At 35.9% G+C, this 24,435-nt stretch overlaps 1 protein-coding gene across 1 annotated transcript in view; it reads left to right on the top strand.

The window, feature by feature from the left end:
* Positions 1 to 33: 33 nt before the first annotated feature.
* The window catches only part of SCN3A (sodium voltage-gated channel alpha subunit 3), a 117,671-nt gene continuing 93,269 nt past the window's right edge, over positions 34 to 24,435 (top strand). Inside the window, 2 exon segments of the mRNA XM_017889190.1 lie at positions 34 to 124; positions 18,477 to 18,667. The gene's annotated coding sequence lies outside the window, so the exon portion shown is untranslated.

Here is a 24,435-nt window from a genome sequence, read left to right on the forward strand (position 1 = left end):
AAAAAAAAAAAAAAAAAAAAAAAAAAACAAAACTGAACAGCTGCAGAGGAAGACACGTTATACCCTAACCATCTTGGATGCTGGGCTTTGTTATGCTGTAATTCATAAGGCTCTGTTTTATCAGGTAAGCTGACAAAACATTTCATTATCTGCACCATAGAATCTAGCTACCAGGTCATTTTTCTTACTTTAAAATCATCTTCATGCTGCTATTTTTAAACCAGTGTTGTTTAAATGTAAATTACAGGAGCCAAAGGCATCGTTTGATGTGTAAACTGCTTACTATTTCTTTATCTTTCAAAGAAAACAGAGTCTGTCTGGAAATGGTGATTTATGGTACATACTAGGCATCAATGGTCTTGTGTTTTTGTAGATGCTTATGATTTATTGTATTCAGAAAAAATATTTTTTATTACACTTAAAGCTAGTCTAATGAGTTTCCTGGCTGTATGTCATCTATTTAAATGCTCAGTGTGTTCAGTATTTTTAAAACATTAATGTATAGTGAAATTGGAACTATCATTCTTGTGCTTTAGTCTTTTATTTAACAGCTTTAGAGAGGCCATGCATATAGGAAATGATAACAATATAAAGGTGTTTGGCTTTGTGAAGCACACTATCATTTTTCTCTAAAATCTGTTTTCATAGAGAAAAGAACACCAATACTAACCATTTAAAAGAGGTTGAACCTTCGAAAATAAAATAATCTCTATATGTTCCATAATATGCTACTACTTTATCCTTTAATATATTCATTTTATATCAAATGTTTACCTTTTAATTTATTGATTTAAAGATTATTACATCTTCTTGATTAATTGTTCTATGAGCTTGATAGATTATTGTTTTTTTCTGTATATATTTAATAACTGATTATTTTTATTAATTACCAGGAAGAACTACTGGAGCCATAAAACAATAATTTACTTTGTCTATGATCCATATTTTCTGTAGTTGTATTTAGAATATTCTATATCATAACCTTAAATGTTTCATTCAGTTCGCCACCACATAATTAGAATAAGAAATTATTGACAGAAATCTACAGGTATAAATTGAAAGATAAGTTTTAAAAATCATACGTGTTTTTAAAATACACAACAGGTAGTGTAATGTGGCTTATGAGGACAAAGATAAAGGCATAAGTGCTTGTAGGAATTTGCATGGAAACATTTCATCACATTCACTCCAAATAGAGTGTACCCTATATTAAATGAAAACCTCTGATTTCAACAGGGCTTCCAGTCAGTACTGGCTAAAAGGGCTTCAAAAATAGAATTTGAGGCCTCCAAACTGTAATTTCTAATGATATGTTAAAAAATATTGACATCTTACTTAACATTTTACATTGAGTAGCAATAATTGTCCCCCTGAAAACATTTCAAAAGAGTGATTGCCTGAGAGAAGAGCCCTGGGTCTTGTCTATTTCAGAAAAATTCCTACCATAGGATATAAAGAAAACTATTTTTTCGGACAGTGTTCCCAGAAATGGCTGTTCATTAACTTGATTGTATTGTACACACCATGCTTCTCTACAGGTGACTAAATGTGAGTAACTTTGCTCTGTGTAAGCACCAGAGCTGGTCTTGACTGAACTGGTTTACATTTATGAATGAATGCTTAATTTTGGCCCCAAATGTTAACTTTTATTTTTCTTGGTATAGTTGCAACGATCTCTTAGTTATTCATCTACACATGTGGTCACCATGTGAAAAGCAGATACATACAGAGTTCTTCACTTCACAAAATGTGCTCTTTCAAAAATTTCGGAAATTAAACCTGTTTTGATTAAATGATATATCAAACAAGTTTGAATAATTTACTCTTTAAAAGAATGTAGTGGTGATTGCATTTGTAAAGTTGAGAAAATGCTGTGATTTGAGTACTGAAGATAAAAGGTTGAACCCTGAGCTGAAAGTCTTGGGATCTGGTTCAAGTTCTGCTACTAATGAGTTTTGTTGCCTCAGAAAAGACACTATGGATCACTGAAGAGCATTTTCCTTGCCTATAAAGGAAGGAAATTAGAACCAAAGCAATATAAGAACACTTGGTTTTTAAAATTTTCTGATCCTCATTTATTTGGATTTTTCTTCAGTTGGTTTCTCAGCTTAATTAAGATACAACTTTGACTCTCACTGAGTTGTAAATTTTGATTGATGTGCTAAACATGAAAGTGGGAAAATAGAGAAATAGGGGCGTTTCTTGGCCAGTTCCTTCTGTGTTGGAAACTAGTAGGGAGCAATATGGAGAAGTGGTTAAGAACAAGAGCTTGGCAGGTTACATTTTATGGCCACTATTACTTGACAAGTTATCTAAACTCTCTGAGCCTTTATTACATCACCTATAAAACAGGAATAATAACGACTGTGTTGCAGGATTGTGTAACTAAAATAATGTCTGTTCAGTGCTTGGTATAGATCCTGGAACATGATTACGAACCTCCTTCCTCTCTCCCCCGCCAACCTAACTCACATCAAAAGGAACAGGATAAACATAAAGGCATAAATTTTCATCATTGTTATTATTGTTATCGTTAGTGCTGGTGATATAATACCTTCCACCACAACAGGAAGGATAGAATAAAACTGCCAAATAATTATGTACCTGAAAAGTGAATAATTCTCATCTTGGAAGGGTGCCCTTTACAACAACAATTGTGTACCTATAATAATATCACTTAGTGTTTAGCATTCCAGGCAATTCTTGGAGAGTTTATACAACTCATAATACCTTCCATAAGACAGTTATTTATGCCCAATATGCTATCATGGACTTCAAAACTTTCTTCTTCTAATGAAAATAGAGGCAAAGGGCCTTATTTCATGTTCCCTTAAGAGGATATACCTGTTAGATGAAAAGTCTCTGTAAAGATTCACAAAGGGAATCTATGTTTCACCAAAACCACATTTAAATGCCAAGTAATTTCTACTAAGACCCCAGACAACAACCAAAATCTCAGGAAAGTCTTTGCTATGTGATCAACTCACAAACTCTCTAATGTTTCAATTCTATTAACGGTACAATAAGATGTGGAAAGGCAGAATTGTGCTTGATGAATGGTTGATGGACTGCAAAATCCCTGCTTTCCTCCAAAGGTTGTTTCTAAGTGTAGCTTCATGCTCCTGACAGCTGTGTGCTACTGGGGTCTTCGGGAGCTAGAACTGGGATGACCTTTCAGCACCCCAGGCCTCCTAATCCTTCCCTTCAACCACCCTGAGCCTCTTTAAACTGACTCAAGTAACTGTGCTGTCAGTTTCATCTTCATGGCAGCCAAGATGACTTAACGGACTCTTGATTAGGCAGATCTAAGAGGGCTAAGAGCTTGGGAGCCTTAAAAATATGAGGGTAGTGTTTCTCCACGAGACAAATGTGGTGCTTGGAATTTGTTGCTCATCTGTCTCTTAGTTCTAGGTCACTTCTAGCTCTTATGAGTTCTTATTTTAGGGTTGAAGTTAACTAAAAGCATCCATAAGAATAAGCATTTAAAGATTTTTTTTTTCACCAAGAAATGAACATGTGATTATATAGTGATATTTCTTTACATAGGTCGCTGTGAAGATTACTTTTTTCTCATTTTCAGTTATGTATAGAAACATGAACTCACTGAAGTTTGGGAATTCATGTTTCATTTGCCACCTAAAAATATATTATTCATTCACACCTTAATATTAATGGTTGTTTTACCAGTTTTCCAAAACTGTGAGGATTAATTACCAACCTACCAATGAAATATAATTACTTAACAATCTATTTCTGTACTTTTAGATTCTATTTTACATTTTTGATTAATTTTAATTCTAACTGCTTTCATTTTCAAAATTTCATGCTTATGTTTTACCTCATAAACAACTTTCATGGCAAATCAATATAGAACCTGACATCTGAATTACTTCTTGAGGTAGATCGAACAATTCTACCTTGAGGTAGTTAGAAAATTTGGAAGAAAGAAAATCATATTCTTGCTTTGTATTGCCAGTTCACACATGTATCTTTGATTGAGAAGCTACTTTTTTAGTTCAGCTTTACCTGAAAATATTTTTCACTCTAGGATGAAATTAACACATTCTTTGTTTATATTTTAATGGGATATAACAAGTGCAGGCACCTATTTCGGAGCAGAATAGTGTTTCCTCTCAATAATACAGCAATAAATAAAATCCTGCTCTTTTGCTAAGCACAGACATACTTCGTTTTATTAACTTCCTGATAGGCACCAGCTCTTTGGATACCTACAATTTGAATCTACATCAGACATATAATTTGTTAAAGTAGAAGAATTCTTTAAAATTTATATGAATACCTACTTAACTGGATACCACAAGATTCAATGTGCCAAGTATTTTTTTGGTTACTTTTTAAAATATCCCACTTCTTTCCTATAAGGATCTGAAATGATAAAGGACATTGTGGAAAAAATTTTAAAGAAGTTTTACCCAAGATCTAGGAATAAAGAATGACTGAAAGGTAACTTACAAGCAAGTTTACAATATTAAAATACAGAACATATAAAAATATGCTGGATGTAGTTGTGTAAATGAATTTTCAGGGATTTTAATTCAGAGAAAACTTATGAAATCTGGAGTTTTTTCTGTAAGAATTGAATTAGGTTTTCATTTTTTTTGGAGACTGCATATAGGGAGCCCTTCATATGATTAAACTCTGTGCTGGAGCAAAGTTAGAGAAATGATGGTCCCTTAATTATTAAATAGTGGTTTAATATTGTTTTATTCAATGGGTGAATTCAAAGTCACTCTTTAAATAACTTTGACCATTTTCTGCCAAGAAGCTCCCTTTTGGGAATTTTAATCTCCTGATTTTCAGAATATACTTTATTCTTACTTTGGTTGTACAGAACATTTTGTCCTTTTCCTTTCCCAAGAAAGAGCTTGAACTGGAATAATTCACTAAATTCCAATTCATATTTCTAAGGAGTGACATTGCACTTCTGGTCTAGAGTCCAACATATTCTTGCATAAGATTTAATAGGACACATTTTGTAGGCTTAAGCCTCTATTTGAGGAGTAGTCACCTGTTTGTTAGTTTCTCTGTCTCCTTGGTGTATCTGCTTGTGACATTTATTTTTCGCCATATAAGTTATTTTCATTATGCCTAACTAAACATGTTTCCAAGTACTCTGAGCATTTTCATGGAAAATATATCATGGAACTTATATTATGGTTGGTCATGACCTTAAATAATAAATTCTAGAAGAAACGAACATAAATTCCTACATGGGCAAAGTAGGTAAGAGAAAACAGTGAAGCCATCCCAGTTGGGCCTGAAGAACTAGAAAGTGCATGCATGCCCTTTTTAAAAACGGAAAACGCCTTCTCACTGCTAGGAGAGTGTTACATCAAATGACTTCTCTGAAGAAGCTGAAAAATCCAAATTGTTAGTAAAGATTTCCCTCTGTTGTTAAATGGAGTCATCTATTTCAAATTATTTATAATACCAGATAGATTCAATAAAACACATGTATAGGCAGGATCTGGCCAAGGAATTACAAAGTTTCTTTTTCTCCTTTTGCCAATCTAACCAGTACTTTTGTCAGTGAGGGAAAACAAACCTCATGGAGAGGAAACCACTTGACCATATTTAGAAGCACGGCCACATTGGTACTCAGATTTCTTTTCTCCCAGTCTAGGCTCAGTCTGTTTCATTTCAAGTCCTTGAATCTATGCATTACCTTCTTGATTTCTAGTTTTCTTCCCGATATTAACATCACCACAACACTTAGCATCATTGATTTTTTTTTCTTTTTTTCTATTGCTATTTTCTGTTGCTAGTGATATCTTGTTTCTGCTATGCTATTTGTTGCAATATGTAATATTCCCACTTCCACTCTGTTCTTTAAATACTGTTGAAACTTGTTTTTAAAGTTTAAAATTTAGGGCAAACACATTGCCGTCCTTTACCTCTGAAAGGGAAAAATATTATTGATATGATATATACATGTCCTTGAGACCTGTATGGTCTCAAAATCCTAAAATGTTTTGTTGTCTTTTGTCATAGCCAATAATAATTACATTTAAAATAAATCCTTCCTTAATATCAGTTTTTTACAATAGCCTTAGGTTCTATTATTGATCTTTTTATATTTGTACCAAAAATTAATGTAAACTATTAAATTAGCATTGGAAAAAACAGGCAAAAATATAATTTACAATCATATTGTGTTCTCTTACACTGACATAAAGCCTGAATAGTATTGGATAAGAATACAAATCAAAGATATATACCTGGAATGAGAACTTCTTGGCCAGGAAATAGGAAGTAAAAGAAGAAAAAAGCAAAATGAGAGATGCAAAAAACAGATTTATAGGATCTCACCAATAAAAATGTCAGGATAAAAAAAAAAACAGCTAAAGAGAAAGAGATATGCAAGCATGCTGAGAGAAAACAAAAAGAGGTAGAACATTATGAGCTGATTCAGAGAGTGGCCCACAGCTGTGGATGCACATTAGCCTCACATGGGAAACTTTAAAAAAGAGCAATGCTTGGCTCCACCTTCAACCGATTCAGTCAGATTCTCTGAGGCGGAATCTGGGTATCAATATTTGTTTAAAAGCCCTGCAATTGTAGTTCAAATGTGTAGCCAGGTTTGAAAACCAATTGACTAGAGAAAGAGAAAAATAACCGAAGCCAATGAAAACTTGGCTAGGGAAGTGAATGATAGTTGACAAATGCTTTTCAAAATAATTTCAGAGTGCTACCCAGCGGGCATGTGTTAAGTAAAGATATTACGCAAATACTTAAGGAAGCAACAAAAAATACGCTTGTGTCCATTTCTCCCTTAGTTGAACACACTGGCATTTACTGACCTGTTTAAATAATTTTACATTTGAAATTGTTAATTTATCATCCCAAGTATATTTGAAAGTTGATTCAGCTGCTGGTTATGGAATATTTTGCAAGCTAACCATGCAAACAGTGTACACATTTGGAGCTGAGCATCCATAACTTCAGATTTGTACAACCATAGATTCACTCACTGATTTATTTCTTACTTATAAATTGCTACCTGGAGAACTAAGTCTTGAATAATCAAATAAGAGTAGGTCTACTGAAAGATATTCTTTGAATCTCCAAATCATCAGTTGAGAGCAAAACACTTTGATTTTTAAATTTTTAAAACTGCAATTTAGGCAGATCTGGAGGAAAGACAGATTCTGTAAATGAACATATTTTTTAAAACCAAAATGCATTTTAAAAGATATTTTCAGAAAATGGTATATCCGAGAAAGAAGTGAATTAATCTAATAGTGGAGTGAAATTAATAATTAATTGCATTTCTTAAAAAGAATCTCATTCCTAAGATGAGTCAGCTTTTAAGGAGACATTTCCTGGGTTAACACCCCCGTTGCTCTTCCGGATTGGTTTCCCACAGCTGAGTAGGAGACATAGAGGACAATCCTCTACCGGTCCTTCAGAGAAGATTATATCCTAAAGTCTTTTCTCTAGAGGATCATGATTTAATATTAATAGTTAACTATGTTTTCTTCACTCATCTCTAACATTCTGCCAACGTGGTCCGTAAAATGATTCTCATCACAGAAAATATCTGTTAAATCTCAAGATGAGAATATCCACATTTTGAGGCAGGTTGCTGGTGCTTCTGTGATAAACAGAAGAAATACAATATCATGTTCGAGGCCAGGGTTGTGATGAATGTGTGTGACACAGTGCTTGTGTCCTCCCACTGGGACTGGATCATTTACTTAAAAAAAAAAAAAAGAAACCCAACCTCTATACACAAGGTAATTGGGAAGTCTGCAATGAAAACATAAATAAGAAGGCAATAAGCTATTGATAAGAATGAAAGCCTGAACCAGGGAAGGAATGCTTTTATGAAGAAGGGTCACCTTAAATAACATGATCGATCTGTGTAGAGGGTGAATAATTTATGGTTCACATAACCATTCCCCTTTACCAACAGGATGACAATTGTAAGAACTAACTAGATTCTTTTTAGGAAACATTCCAACTCCTTATTCAAAAGCACTTTGTACATTTTGAAAAGGAAAGGGTAATGCATGAAGGTAAATGAAAAGTGGCAGAGCACATCCAAATCAAGATGCAGATTTTCATGCAAATAAACACTAGAGGTAAGATACACCATGAAAACAATAGTCAGCTCCCTCTTATGCATTTGTAAGTATGGTTTTCTACTCAGTATCTTAAAATTATCCTGAGTCATTGTAAGACACCTTTTTTTAAAATATCCCATTAAATCTATAGTGGTGCCAGTTCAGAAAACACTTTGTGAGATCAATTTAATCAGAAAATAATACACTTCCTCCTCTCCCCCAACAATCCATATCCCTCAAGAAAGCTAGATTTGGGAAGTTTCACACTTAACAAAATCGTTTCTATTTATTCTCTCAATTTATTTCTGAATAAAAATTTTGAAGACAGATATTTAAGACATTAAAAAAGGCACTGGATGTGGGAACTCAATACTTTCCAATCGACTTTTCTGTAAACCTAAAATTGTTCTAAAAAAATAAAGTCTGTTAATTTTTAAAGAGGAGTGGCACTTGAAGAATGAATGAACTCAATGTCTGATTTTGCACTGGCAATTTTATCAGGATCCTGAATCCTCCATGTCCTTGAGGGGACAGTTCAGGCACCCCGCAGGGCATCTCTCCCTCCTGACATCTTCCCTCTCACCTCTTCTTAGTTTTTTCCTCAGGATTACTGCCCTCACTAGTCAGTCAGTTTCTTATTTACCAGATCCTCTATCCTCTGGAGGGTGAAGACAGACAGACCATGCTAGTCTTCAGCAGTTTGGTTGCTACAATCCCTATTTAAAACAAAACTTTTTATCATATGTAATTTTCTCTTACCTGTGGCATTCTGGATCTCCTGTAGCCTCAAAAGAATTGAGCACTGAACAGCATCCCCTTCCTGTCCTTATGTGCAGAGACCTTTTACTCTGCATTCCCCGCTGCAGTGAGTGGCATCATCCACACCTCAATCAGTGCACACAGTCGTTTGCTCTGTTTTGGTGCCAGTGATGTGCTTAGAGGCTGAAGGAAAACACAGATTCTCTGGGTCCTGAATTCAGATTCCAGGAAAGACTTTTTTTTTTTTTTCATCTTTTTCTTATTTCAAAGGGCCCTTTTTGGGGGAGATGTGTCCAAGTGACTGGTCATATTTAACTGAAAATCAGACTTAAAGTTTTCTAGGTTTTTTGTTAACTGCAATTTGTACGGAATTTATCAGTAGGAGATTTTTGTATATTACCATTTCATGAAGATGTCATGTGTACAAAATTGAATATCTACAGTTAGAAAGGATTCAAGAGATAGTTCTTTTCAGCAACTGATCTTCAAGTCATATTCTACTTAAGGCATTATATTATTTATTCATCAAGAAACAGTTTAAATTGGGACTGGAGAGGACCTATGCAAGCATCTAGTTCACTAAAGTCTTCTAAAAATGAATATATCCTATAATAGATGTGACACACCTACCTCAGGAACATGATTTATAGAAGGTTTAGTGACCCACGTTCAGGGTATAAGGGTATTGCTATCCCCTCAGAAGTTTCTCTCAGAAGGGAGAAACATTTGGAGTAAGTCTGGTACAGAGTACCAAAGTCTGGACACTGAACTAGAGTTTTAGTGACAAAAGAGGTGCTACAAATTAACTGGTCAATTTCCCACCTCTCCCTTCTTTTTTACGTATATAGACACTAAACATCTGAGATCTTGAGTGTTCAATATATCACACAAGTGATAGCAGAGACAAGTCTAGAATACAGGTTGCCTGATTTGCAACTTGTATATCTCTCCTTCTGTTTTCCTCTTTCTTATCTTTTCATTAAGTCTCATTTCTAAGAAAGATAGGGCAGGGCATGTTTTTCTAGTATATTGCATTATCTTCTGTGGCACCATCTTAGAGTCATCCACTCTGTAACACTATAACCGTGTATCTTAGGGACGTGCTTAGTGGGGAAGGACTCTTTCTGTGATTGGATTTTTGCTGATGAAGAATCAAATGGCAGCTGAACTTCAGACACACCTAAATCATCCTGTGCTCCGGTGTGGTTTACCATTTGCACCCATCTGAAAGCAGTGATTAAAACCTTTTTGCTCTGAACTAGACAAATCCCAGTCCTCTGTATTTTAAATCTCAAAAGAGCACAGATAACATGTGGAGTAGTCAACACCGCCATCTTAAAGTAATGTAAGTCATACCTCAAGTTCCCAGTTCTCAATTTTCCTCAGGTTGCCAAGTGAAAAAGGCAGTCGACTCTCAACACTCAGTTGTGAAAACAGTGCGCTGTCATTTTGATTACAGTCAGTAAACAGTCTGTGTTTGCCTGGAAAGAAGCTGCCTAAAGCACATGGTACCAGCAAGAAGTAGGAGACATGTGGCTGAGGGCAACACATAGGGCTCTCTATTATGGCTGATGTTGGGGTAGGAAAGGGATCAAGGATTGTTCGGAGGATGCTGTTTGCTTTATATTTGTCATGTTGCCCATGTACTTCAAAATAGAAAGCTTCCTGTAATTCTGTTATATTCCGATTTGCATATGGTTTCTGCTCCTCTGCACACACACACACAGAATGTTCACTTATGAACAAAGTAGCTTTTTCACTATGGTGTTTCTTAGACTGAAAGACAAAAGCAGCAACCTGACTACATACATACATAAAATAGAAAAACTATTGATTCAGAGAGAGCCCCCTCACCCTTGTAGGACATCTCAGAATAGGGGATTCTCCCTTCGCTTAATTCATGCATTTGTTCATGGGTTTGATCGCTTGGAGGAGAGTGATGGAGTAGGGAACAAGTATATCTGAAAAAAGCACTGTGCGTTAGAAATATAATGAATCCCATGTATGTAGTTTTAAATGTTCTAGATTCTAATATCAAAAAAGAGGAAACAATAAGATTACTTTTATTAATGGTATATTTTATTTAAGATGATATGTCCTAAATATCATCATTTCGAAATTTGGCACCTACCCACATTTCAAATGCTCAGTTCCTCATGTGGTCAGTGGTTACCGTATTGGACAGAATGTTTGTAAAATTTGTTTCGGGCAATTGTATTCAATATATATCGAATAATGTCCTGCTTACTATGGTGGGTAGTTAATATACCCTTATCCTCAAGGAATTTAATAATAAATGTAGAAGCAATAAGGCACATCTTCAATAACAACAGAAGATAGAATATATATAATTACTGTAAAAATTTTAGACAAGATTGTGTGCTCTGGGAGTTCAGAGGAAGGCAAAACGACTTCTGACTTGGAATTGGGGTATGATGAGCCTTGGAGTGCAAGTAGGATTTTAACAGGTGACAGTTAGTGGTCAATGATATTTCAGACAGCGTGAACATTTTTGAACGCCAGATGTCAGAGGCTGGGGTCTTTTAGGGAATGGAAATATACAGAGTATGTAAGATGTAGCTGGAGAACTTCATTGGTAAGATCATTGTAGAGAGGCTTTGACTAACTTTTCCAAAGAAAAAATTATAGAATTTGATGGCAACATTTACTAGTCATGTGAGCTTGAGCAAGTTACTTGTTCCCTCTGAACCTTATTGTTTTCTTATCTAAAAAATACCAACAACAATCGTATTTATCTTATATATTTGTTGTGAATATTAAATGAAGTAATCAGTCCCTGATAAGTGACAAGTGCTTAATCCTTGTTCTCTATTATCATTCTTAATTCTCTAAGATATTTTGGAATGGGAAATACTTTAGGAAAAGTATTCAGTCTTCAATTTGCTTTGTTTTAAAGGGAGTCTAGTAAACTTGGCATAGTTATATAATTATATTTGAGGTAACGAGGACTTTAATGTATGTATTTTGGTCTAGATTAAATAAGGCTACATAATTAGTAAATATGGTGCCTACAGAGTTTGGCTTTGTTTTTCCTGCATGGAGTCTTTTTATGTTTTATCATCTTAATATCTATATAATACAAAACAAAATTATCTGATTTACTTAATCAATACCCCATTAGTGGACAGTTTCATTTTTTCTAGACATTGCTATTATAAAATATGTTGGCATAAATAGAATATGTGAGTTTCTAAAGATTGGGCTGAATTTCCAAATAATACATCTAAAAAAAAATTATTAAATTTTTCAGAAACCAAAATTAAATAATTCATTGATTCTAAAAAAGTATTCATTGAGCACTACTATGTGGGTGTACTGTTCTAGACACATGAGATTCAATGGGGAAAATAGACCCCAAAAAGTCAAATATTCCAGCCCCTGTGTTGTTTCTGTGCTAGCCAGGAGAGACATAAAATGAATAATAAACATTATAAGTAAGTTATATAGTACCTAACAAAATGATAAGTGACTTGGAAACATCAGAGCAGGGTAAGAGATTAGAGGAGAAGTGTGAGTAGGTCTCTTTAAGAAGGTAAACTTTTGGCCAAGACTTGAAGGAGCTAAATGAGTTAGCCATTCAGTTTTCTAGAGGAAGAGCATACCGGAATGGGAGAATAGTCTGCGTGTGCTTCCAGGTACAGAGGACAGCTGGAAGCCAGTTTGGCTACAGAGAACTGAGGGAGGAAGAGAATAGAAGGAGGTGTCTTCCCCTAGATAACCAAAAGGTCAGACAGATTATAAGGCCTTTTAGGCAATTGTAAGGATTTGGGACTTTTTTTCTGGGTAGCTTCTGGGGGCTTCTGAGCATAGGAATAAGATAGGATTTGATTTTTATATTCTCAAATCACTCTGACTGGCGAGGTAAAAACAGGCTGTACGGGAGTCAGGCTGGCAGCAGGGAGACTGAAAGTGATTGCAGGCTTCTGTGTAATACTGCTGTAAATCATTTCAAGGTTCCAGATGCAGGAAAATTACACTATAGGGCATCAAATGAATAAATAAATGAAACTGAAGAATCTGTTATTGTCATCTTTAAGCAACGGCAAAAATGTAAGTGATATGCCCAGTATACATGTTTCTTTTTTTTTTTTAGACTTTAAGTTCTAGGGTACATGTGTACAACCTGCAGGTTTGTTACATATGTATACATGTGCCATGTTGGTGTACTGCACCCATTAACTCGTCATTTACATTAGGTATATCTCCTAATGCTATCCCTCCCCCGTCTCCCCACCCCATGACAGGCCCCGATGTGTCGTGTTCCCCTTCCTGTGTCCAAGTGATCTCATTGTTCAGTTCCCACCTATGAATGAGAACATGTGGTGTTTGGTTTTCTGTTCTTGCAATAGTTTGCTGAGGATGGTTTCCAGCTTCATCCATGTCCCTACAAAGGACATGAACTCATCCTTTTTTATGGCTGCGTGTGTTTCATGGTGTATATGTGCCACATTTTCTTAATCCAGTCTGTCATTGATGGACATTTGGGTTGGTTCCACATCTTTGCTATTGTGAATAGGCTGCAATATAATACGTGTGCATGTGTTCTTTAAGTAGCATGATTTTATAATGCTTTGGAGTATATACACAGTATGGGATGGCTGGTCAAATGGTATTTCCTAGTTCATAGATCCTTGAGGAATCGCCACACTGTTTTCCACAATGTTGAACTAGTTACAGTCCCACCAACGAGTGTAAAAGTGTTCCTATTTCCTCCACATCCTCTCCAGCACCTGTTGTTTCCTGACTTTTTAATGATCGTCATTCTAACTGGTGTGAGATGGATCTCATTGTGTTTATGATTTTGCAATTTCTCTGATGGGCCAGTGATGATAACATTTTTCTCATAGTGTCGTTTGCGCATAAATGTCTTCTTTTGAGAAGTGCTATCATATCCTTTGCCACTTTTTGAGGGGTTGTTTGTTTTTTCCTCTGTAAATTGTGTTTGATCTTTTGTAGATTCTGATATTAGCCCCTTTGTCAGATGAGTAGATTTGCAAAAGTTTCTCCCATTACTGTAGTTGCCTGTTCACTTCTGATGGTAGTTTCTTTTGCTGTGCAGAAGCTCTTTAGTTTCATTAGATCCCATACGTCAATCGTGGCTTTTGTTTCCATTGCTTTTGGTGTTTTAGACATGAAGTCCTTGCCCATGCCTATGTCCTAAATGGTATTGCCTAGGTTTTCTTTTAGGATTTTTATGGTTTTAGGTCTAACATTTAAGTCTTTAATCCATCTTGAATTAATTTTTGTATATGCAGTATACATGTTTCTAACCTTAAAAAAAACAAAAACCAACCAAACAAAAAAACCATAAAATTCTGGTTTCTATAAGCTAGGTATTGTCAAAGTGCGGTTCCTGGGCTGGCAACATCAGCATTATCTGTGCATTTGTTAGAAATGCAAAATTGGGTCCCACCCATATATACCTGGGGTGGAACCCAGAAATCTGTGTTTTAGCAAGATGTTAGCCTGGTGATTCTGATGCTAAATTTTGAGAACCACTGCTTTAAATTAGGTTGGTGAAACTAGATGGCCTAAAAGATTATTTTCAATGTTAGGATACAGTGCTTCCAAGTTCATTTCTTAATGTTTATTTTTATTATAAAATTAAGTATAGTCCTTGAGAAAAAATGGTTTATAAGAAGTATAGAATCATGCTAAAGAATGAAAAGTCTTAAATCACATAGAGGAATTTTATTTTTATTTATTATATCCCACTTCTTTTTAAAAGTGATGCTAAGTTTTATATATATATATGATCTGCATCTTTTACAAGTAGCACAGGTGATTCTTTTTTTAGGTGGGGGGAATGGAGTCTCGCTCTGTCACCAAGGCTGGAGTGCAGTGGCGTATTCTCAGCTCACTGCAACCTCTGCCTCCCAGGTTCAAAGATATATAAATATATCTTTGTGCAATAGGAATCTCAAGACAAGGAAAATGGAGAAAATGTATGTGATACATTTGTTAAGGACTGTATGCTAATGAATTTACTCTTTCAAAATGTATACTTAGCTCTGAGCCTCCCGAGCCCAATGTTTTTAAAGGAAGAAATGAATTTTATACAACACAAAGAAAGAAGTCTCAGACTTTAAGTTAACATGGACCACCATGAAGGTGGTCAAAGTTGCTACAAGGAGAATCTCTGGAGCTCCCTAAGAACGAATGGACAATTTGGTTTCTTAGACAACATTCCAGTATTTCACCCTATGATATCTTGGTGATTTGCCCATTTGAAGTTACCTCTTTAATAGGAACCTGAAGTCTTAAAACCAAGTGAGCAGATCGTAATTGAGACTGCTACCTCTTCACAGAGGTTGAAGAGCCAACCAGGTTCCCACCCAGATGGAAAGCTGTCCCTTCCTCATGGCAAAGCTTGTGAGTTCCTCCATGATCACCTTTGGATCTGCTTCTGTTCTTGCGCAAAATGCTGAATAGCCAGAATTTTACAGCCTGCTGCATGACACAGATGGTTGTAACCTGGAAAATTCTTAAGCAGGTATATCATGTCATCAGTATAAAGGAAGATAAAAACAATTGAAAGAAAATACAGTTGCATTCATGGCCAGAAATAAAGGGTAAAGATGCAAAATGATGCTAAAAATAGTGGAGCCATAGTAAAACAAAAAATTTACAAACACTGGGAACTAGAAGATCTTAAAGGCTAAATAAATTTTCAGGATAAACTAAAATAACCACAAAAGAGAATACAAACAAACTTACTTCTAGAATATTCAATTGTTGATATTAGCATGAGCATTAATAACAATACTAAGTAGAATCAGCTTAAGAAAAATAAAATTAAAGGTTTAAATTGTCTAAGATGCCTCAACTGGTGACATCTAGCGTTTTTAGGATAGTGTTTCTATCATGCTATTTGAGCTATCACTTCCTTATTTGAAAACTGAAGAATTTCCCCTAAATTACTAAATTGCTGAAATTTTATTAAGATAATTTCAAATGTAGGCTAACCATTTTGGGGGGATCTCCAGATCCAATCGATGTATTAGGTCATCTGAAAGCAATATTTCTGAACTGTCTTATCTCATCACCTTCTAAATGAAATTCACTGAGTTTAACTAATTGCAGCCATCAGAGAAAAACTTTTTTGACTGAACCTTGTACGTATCTGTGCAAAATTAAACTTAAGATGTCTGTTGAGTGTGTTGCCTCATGTCCTTCATACCATATCCTAAACAAACTTTCCTCCCTTCAGTTTAGTTCTTGAAAAATGTTTGCTTTTTATACATAGCTTTTAGGAAATGTGTGTGTTTGTTTTTTCCTAAAATAGAACAAAACTCATGTGATCCAATATGCTTCCATTTTTTGCTTAATTACTGGAGACATTAGAGAGAAACTCTAGGCTTGATTACCAAAAGCACTCAGATTGTATTCTTTACTCATTCCTTCAGAGCATCCTTTCTCAAATAGTCATCTATGTATCGCTTGCACAAAACTGACTTGGAGAGTGTATTAAAAATGCAGATCCCTGGGCCCTACCTCAAATCTACTTTTCAGAATCTCCAGAAATTGAATCCAGAAATCTGCATTTTACAAGTAGCACAGGTGATTCTATTTTTTTTTTTTTTCTTTTGGGGAGAGGCGATGGAGTCTCGCTCTGTCACCAGGCTGGAGTGCAGTGGCACATTCTCAGCTCACTGCAACCTCCACCTCCTGGGTTTAAGCGATTCTCCTGCCTCAGCCTCCTGAGTAGCTGGGATTACAGGCGTTCACCACCACGCCCGGCTAATTTTTGTATTTTTAGTAGAGACGGGGTTTCACCATGTTGGTCAGGCTGTCTCGAACTCGTGACCTTGTGATCTGCCCACCTCGGCCTCCCAAAGTGCTGGGATTACAGGCATGAGCCACCGCGCCCTGCCGTACGGGTGATTCTTACGCTCACTGAAGTTCAGAATTGCTTAGAGTCCAATTTTATATAACGGTTAATTTGTAAACCAGGGCTGCTTTTAAACATGAGTGACATGCAACTCTTATTAAGATATAATACAGTTTGAAGTATGTGGCCTAAATTGGAGGATGAATCCACATGAAGGAATCACTGCGATTTCCCGTGGATACTTGGGATTAAAAACAAGAAAAAAAAATTCTCTCTCTTGAAGCCAAGGCCATAAAATACATTTTCTCCAATCTGTAAATCAGTAATTTTCACAAGGATGGGAAAAAGAAAGATAATTCAAGCAAATCAGAAACTTGTGGGATGCTTTCTCAAACTCTACCCTTCTGCTCCTCCTTATTCCCTCTTCGATATCCAGCCTTCTCTACCTCAAGCCCCCCACATCCCAGCAAAAGCTCTCAAATATTTTAAAAGGTATTTTGGGGTTGTTTAACATACTTAACATCATGTTCATTATAGCTCAGGCTGAAGGTCAAAGTATTTAAAACTTAGTTACTTGTGTACTATGAAGACAAGGGAAATAACATTTATTAAGCTTAAGGCTGTGAAGTAGAGGGAACTAACATTTATTGAATGATTATAAATTTATGTAACAATCTATTGCTCAATTTCTGAAGCATGATGTGTCTGATGGGTATTATCATTAGCATTTGTGTTATTGTTAGCACTTACTGAGAGGTAAGAGAGGAGAGGCAGAGGCCAGATCATAAAGGCACTTCCATACTTTGCTAAAGTAATTCTGAGTCACTGAGAACCACTGACAGATTTGAACAAGGGTAGGGTATGTGTTTTGAAACCATCACTCTGGTAACAGAATAGAGAAAAAAAAAAAGTAATGGCTTAGGAGAGAGTTCATCTGGAGACAAAGAATTTATAGACCATGTATAAAATTGTAAAAGTGAGATTTAATGTTTTTTTGTTACGGAAAGTGGTCAAGGGAAATTTACTGGTGAGAATTCATGACTAGTTTGGCTTATGAGCATTGTATAAATGAATTGCAGTAAATGTTGTTTTAAATGTTAATTACTGATTGTGGAATTATATATATTGCCCTTTGAAATAATTATTATTGGTTTAACTCTGCTAAGCCATTGCTGTTGGTTATAGCAGAAAGGAGTATGACATCTGGTTATTACATTTAGGTTAATATTTAGCATGCAGGCTTTTTACCTCAGCTTATCTAAAATGTACTCTTAGAAGCTCTTGTCTTATTTTAGTAAGCCTATCAAACTGGGTTTTAGGCGGAGAGGAAAAGGAACTAGAAAATGACCTACAACACCAATGTGAACCACATGTTCCACTAGTCTACCTCTTTGGTCTTTGAGGTATTTGAGGAAAAGAAGCAAAGGCGAAGATGTAAGGAGGGAAGAGGAGAGAAGGAAGCAAGAGGGAAGAACAGAAGGATGCTCAGGAGTGCCAGCATGCCTTCAGAAAGAGTAAATGAATCAAGGCTCCCAAAGAAGGAGGAAGTGCCCCTGTCCCCACCCTAGGATCCTGGCAGTGGTTCCTGGTCCCGTTCTTCCTAAGTCATGCTAGGGCATGCTTCTAACAGGGTTTAACTATCCTGCTTTGCATCATCCCTGCTTTCTCGATCTAGGGCTATAAAAAAAGGAATAAAACTCAGACACAGAGCCAGAGCACCCCTATGCCAAATGTCAAAGATTATAGGCTAATTTCACCTGTATTCTCTTTCTACACAGATCATGGAGCAAGAAAGCTGAAGCCAAGCCACGTCAAAGTTCGTCAGGGATGAGATAACCGTCAAGGATTCATAGTAGAGCGGCTTACTGGGAAAGGAGCAAAGAATCTCTTCTAGGGATATTGTAAGAATAAATGAGATAATTCACAGAAGGGGCCTGGAGCTTTTCCGGGAAAAGGTGCTGTGACTAAGGTAACGAAACAACTTCTGGGAATAAATTTGTTTTTGTGGAAAATAAACTAAAATGTCTACATTTAACCGGGACAGCTGTATCTGGACCAAAAAAAGGCAGAGGGGTGTTTTCTTCCTTCCTCTATCAGTTTGTTCTTCCAATGAGGCAAATATATACAGGGAGACATAGCAGAGATGACATTAGGGGATGGAATGATGCCAAAGGCTATTGATGTAAGAAAGAGAGATTAACTCAGTTTTAATATATTTTCTTTTAAAAGAGACATTCATCCTGTATATTTAGTAAATTACCCTGGACTGTATTTACTTTAAATTTTGCTATATTTATTTGGTAATTGGATCTATGGCTCACCTGACTGTATGGGGTAAAGGTCATCCAAATATGTGGTGAGTACTTGGTTGTGAGCTGGCTTCTCAGTTGGTCAAGTTTTTGAACTGACCAAAGACTATTTATTTATTTGGTGTATCAGCTGCAACTAACTAGAAAAACTGTCTAAAACTGTCTTAGTCAAGAAAGACGTTTATTGAACAGAACAAGCAGTGCAGAGGTTGTTTGGGTCCACAAGCTGAGTGATCCATCAAAGGCCCAGGGGTAAATATGTCTCTGTGACCTGCCACCCTCAGTGTGTCAGCTTTGCCCTCAGATTGGCATCGCTTCTGGTTTTAATTTGGCTGAAGTAATGCCATGTATTCTATCCCAATAGAAAAGGGTCCAGAGGACAGAGAATGCTATCTTCTCTTTGTTCTCTTTCTTGGGAGTGAAGAAACTTTTTACAAACAACCACTTGACTGAAGTCCCCTCACCTTTCACTGGCCAGAATTAGACCACATACCTTGTCTTTAAACAAAGATTGGCAAGGGGCTTGAAGGAAGCGTCTGGAATGGAATGAATACTGGGGAGTCAAACACACAGTTTACTTTGCAAACATTTAAAAGAAACATTAAAAAGCTAATAAACCCAATGATGCTGATTTGTCCTTTAAAATGTTGACTTAATTTTTGTTACTAGTTAGCAGTTGTCTATTCAAGCTAATAACTATCTGATAAGGACGAAGTCACAGGAAATATCAACCCCTAAAAATTAATTAGTTCCAGGATAATTATCTTGAAGATAGAGATGACCTCATGCTTTTTTTACTAAGCTATTTTTTTTCAGAGCCATGACATTGAGTCCAGGTACAGAAAAACAGAAATAGATCATCCTGTTAAATAGTTAGCACAGGTTGGCAATCATGTGTTTAGCTAATAGAAACGGAACAATGACATAAAGAGGGTCTAGATTTCATCTGTATTTGGCTATAACATGTGTTACCCTTGCTGTAGAGTTACTTTCTGAAAAGGTTTATTCAGACTAATAGTAATGCTGATTTCCTTGACAATACATTGAGAGCAAGAGGTACCTGACATAGAAGAAGGTAGCCTAGTCTTTTAATTTATCATTAAATAACTCCAAAGTGTGCAGCATACATGTGAATGTAGATGTGGGTTTTATATTTGTTATTAATTCATTCCTGTTTGCTGTATCTTCTATGTGGAAATAAAGATGAGGACTATATTGCTACACTTCTTAGATTATGCCACTCATTCCTGACACAGGACTTTATACATAGTAACCTCCCAGTAAAGTAGTGATTTATCCTAATTTTGTTTCAGCAAACATCAAGAATCTTCTCATTTTGCAGGCTTAGGTACCCAGGCTTTTTTTTTTTTTTTTTTTTTAACTAGACAGGTTTAAATCTTGGCTCCTTGGCTTATCTAGCCTACCTGCACCTAAGTTTCTTGATCTTTAAAGTGGAAATAATAATAGTATCAACCTCATGAAACTGTAATAGTGATTAAATGGGCTAACATGCATATATTGCATGACAGTGTCTGAGACATAGTAATCATTCAATAGAATTTTGTTCGTTATTGTTCAATCTTCACAGCCACCTGATTAAGGAGACACATCAACCAGGCTTTATTTCAAAACTATTGAAATTATAGAAAATAGTATTTAATTCTGCCTTGGAATGTGTCCAGTGGTTATCATTATAATGTGCTGAGTGCTCTATGTATGCCTTTGATAAATCTTATGCTGTTGGGTGCATATGCTGCCTGAGAATATTGGTAACTACCAGACAATCATTAGCCTTAAGTGAAAATTTTACTGGGAAAATTAACTAATTTTCTTCAACAGTTAGGTAGTTAGTTGGTCATTCTGGTCTTTTACATTAGACCCTTACTAGAATAGTCTCTTGTAGTACATACCGAGAAAATACAGCATCCCTCCTCAGTAATGGACCCAGTCCATCACAGCAATTCACACTCTGCTTCTCAAAGACATGAAAATGCATTGCAGATTTTTTTTAGTTCTGTCTCAAGTTATATGACATAGTGCAACTTTCCATCCATAAAGATGAAAAATTTACAGCCTTCTGATACAATCTTGTTTCCATGGAAACAGACCGGAACTAATCGATTTTGTCTGCAACATAATCATAAAAATCCCAACAGAGAGAGGGAAAGAGAGACACTACTGATACTACAGGTTATGGACCAATACAATTTGCCAAACTGTCTGCTACTCTGGAAAATTAGGCAAGGTGAGAACTCATAGGCCATGACTAATGGAAAAAAAAATTTTTGCTTAGTAATGCCACAGCATATCCTAAATGTTTACAATGGCATTTTTCTAGATTCTGATTCATTAACAAATATTAGTTTTGTACTCATTGTATTGGCTGGCTTCAAGTACTTTCATAAGATTTTGCTAGCATCATAGTACACTGATATGTGAAACTGGAAAACTGAAATGAACTAGTCAAATCTATTTTTCTGTAGTTATTTATATACAGCTTAGATCTTTTAGAGCAAACCATATAATAGTAAGATTTAAGACAAATACATCAACTATAATAGAAAAAGTCATAATTTGTGTTTGTCAGTAGACATTTCTGATGAGATTACTTAACTTCTTTGGGACTGTTCTTCATTTATTTTACAGGCAGAGAGTTGGACTAATTGTTAAATCTGAAGTAGGTCTTTTAATTAGCATCTTGGAAATTCCTCTTTGGCATCTAGGTAATTGTTCTGACTTCATTGCCTATCATCCTCTATGTTCCCATTACTTAAAAATTGGTAACTGTGTGAGTCTTGTCTCTTCACTCATCACCCTTTCACCATTTTTCCCTAGGCAATGCCATGCATATTCTTAGCTTCAGCTTCAACCAGTGACTGCTCTTTTTTTTTCTTTTTTTGAGACAAGATCTTGTTTTGTAGCTTAGGCTGGAGTGCAGTGGTGAGATCATAGCTCACTGCAGCCTTGAATTCCTCGGCTCAAGCAATCCTCCTGCCTCAGCCTCTGAGGTGCTGGGATTACAGTCATGAGCCACCATGCCCAGACTCATCCAGTAACTTCTTAATCAACTTCACCCCAGCCCAGACAGCTTTCTGAGTCTCAAATCCATATTTTAATTATATACCCAGATATCTCACAGCTATATCAAACTGAACAGGTTCTAAACAGACTTTATTATCATGCCTTACAAACCTCCATTTCTCTATTGGGTTAATGTCAATTTGTGGCTTAAGCTGGAAACCTGGAAGTGAGCTTAACCCTATGACTTTAATTCACATCTCCTATCAAGTCAGTCACAAAATCTCATTGTTTTTCTCTCTTCTATACTTGTTCATTAAATACACTCTTCTGGCTGTGGTTTTTCTCCCTAACTTATTGATGACCTATTATTAATGTATTCCAGGCACTGTGCTCACCCTTTAGGTGTATTTTCTCATTTAAATGTTATATTAGCTCTATAAAGTATGAACTATGATTATCTCCATTGTACAGCTACAATTATAAAGAACAAAAAAGCTTCAGGAACACAGCAGCAGAGTCAGGCCTTGAATCCAGTTCTGATTGCCAAGTCCATGCCTTTTGGTACCAGAGCTATTGTCAGATCCTTTACTTCTCTTCTTTTGACTATTGAGTGGTGTCTAACTGCTTTCCTCTTGGGCAGTTGTTCTCAAAGTATAGATTTTAGACAACTAGGGATTCCTCGGGCGCTTTGTGTGGGAGCTTTGAGTTCTAAACTACTTTCGTAATAATACCAAAATGGCATTTGTCTTTTTTCATAGTTTTGGCACTTGCACTGATAGAGCAATAGGCATGTGCTAAAACTGCTAATGCTTTAGCAGGAGTCAGTGCAGTAGCATCAAACTATAGGCGTAGTCTGTGTTTTCTTCATTGCTTCACACGCTCAGTAAGAAAAATAATGCCAGTTCACATAATACATCTCTGATGAAGCAGTACATATTAATTTTGCTTAAGCACAGCCCTAAAAATCCCTATTTTAACATTCTGTATGATGAAATAGGAAGAATAAAGTATTTGACTGCGTACTGAAGTGCCATAGTTGTCTTTAGGAAAAGCACTTGTGTGATTGAGTCAGGAGCTGAATAAGCCACTTTTCTTTTTTTCATGGAACACCATTTTCACTTGAAAGAATAACTGACAAACTATGGTTATTCAGACTTGAGTATTTGGCACACGTTCTCTCAAAAATGAACAAAGGGAAGGCCTGTCACTTCAGGAAAAGCAAATAACAGCATTTGTTGTCAATGTTAAAACTGGAGCTTTCAAGAGGAAATTGGAATTTGGGAAAACTTTTACCTGCCACCGGGAGCTTGACAGCCTACCCTTACATTACAACTTTTCTCATGACATTAGTGGTGATAGTAACAAATGTGATTTTTGGATATTATATAAGAAAATTTGTTAAAATTTGGAAGACGTTCATAACAACGTGCCATTTTCCAAATAATCCGTGCATGATGATACAAAATCATGCATGATTACTTAAAAGACCTATTCAAAGGACAAGATAGATCAAAAGTTCATTGATATGACTCTTGGTTTCACACAGCTAATTTAATAAGCTACCATTTGTAGAGTTTTGGTGTGATATTAAAGAAGGATATTCACAGTTACCTGGAAAGGCAATTAAAACACTTCCTTTTCCAGACACACAAATATGTGAAAATTTTCTTCTTATATTTCAATAAAACAACATATTCCATCAGACTAAACACAGAAGCATTCATGGAAATCTAAATGTATTCTCTTAAGTGACATAAACATATTTGACTAAATGTGAAACAAATTCATCCTCATTAAATTTTTTTCTGTTTTGAATAATATAGTTGTTTTCATTAACCATCTGTTGTCTATATAAACATACAAGTGTTTATTATTAGTTTAAAAGAATTTTTGCATTTTTTCATTTTAATTTTCAATATGGTATGTATGGATAGCTAAGTCCTCCCATAAACAAAAGCTCTTTGGGTTCACGGATAATTTTAAAAGTAGAAAGAAATCCTGAAGCCACAACATTTGAAAATGACTGCTCTAGGGTCACTCCCTGCCTGTCCACCCTTCATACTGCCACCAACTTTCCAGTCTTCACGTTGATCATAACACTCCCTATCCATGGCATACTTTCATGTGTAGTACAGGGTCCTCAGTGATCTATCCTGCCTAACTTTCAAGTTTTATGTCATACCACTCCCTTCCGTGCAGGGTGATGTCCACCCATAATGAATTTCATGTCGTTGCTCCCAAACTCCCCACGCTCTTTCTTGTCTCTGCATCTGCACACATGCTGCCCCCATCCCCGCCTGCTCAGTGTGTCTCTACTAATGTTTCTCTATTAATGTGTCTTCCTACCAACCCCTTTCCAACCACCACCACCACAAGCCCCCAGTTGAATTCCAACTAGCCTGCAAAA

Source organism: Rhinopithecus bieti, unplaced genomic scaffold, assembly GCF_001698545.2.
Source record: "Rhinopithecus bieti isolate Rb0 unplaced genomic scaffold, ASM169854v2 scaffold_18745, whole genome shotgun sequence".
In the NCBI taxonomy this organism is placed as follows: domain Eukaryota; kingdom Metazoa; phylum Chordata; class Mammalia; order Primates; family Cercopithecidae; genus Rhinopithecus; species Rhinopithecus bieti.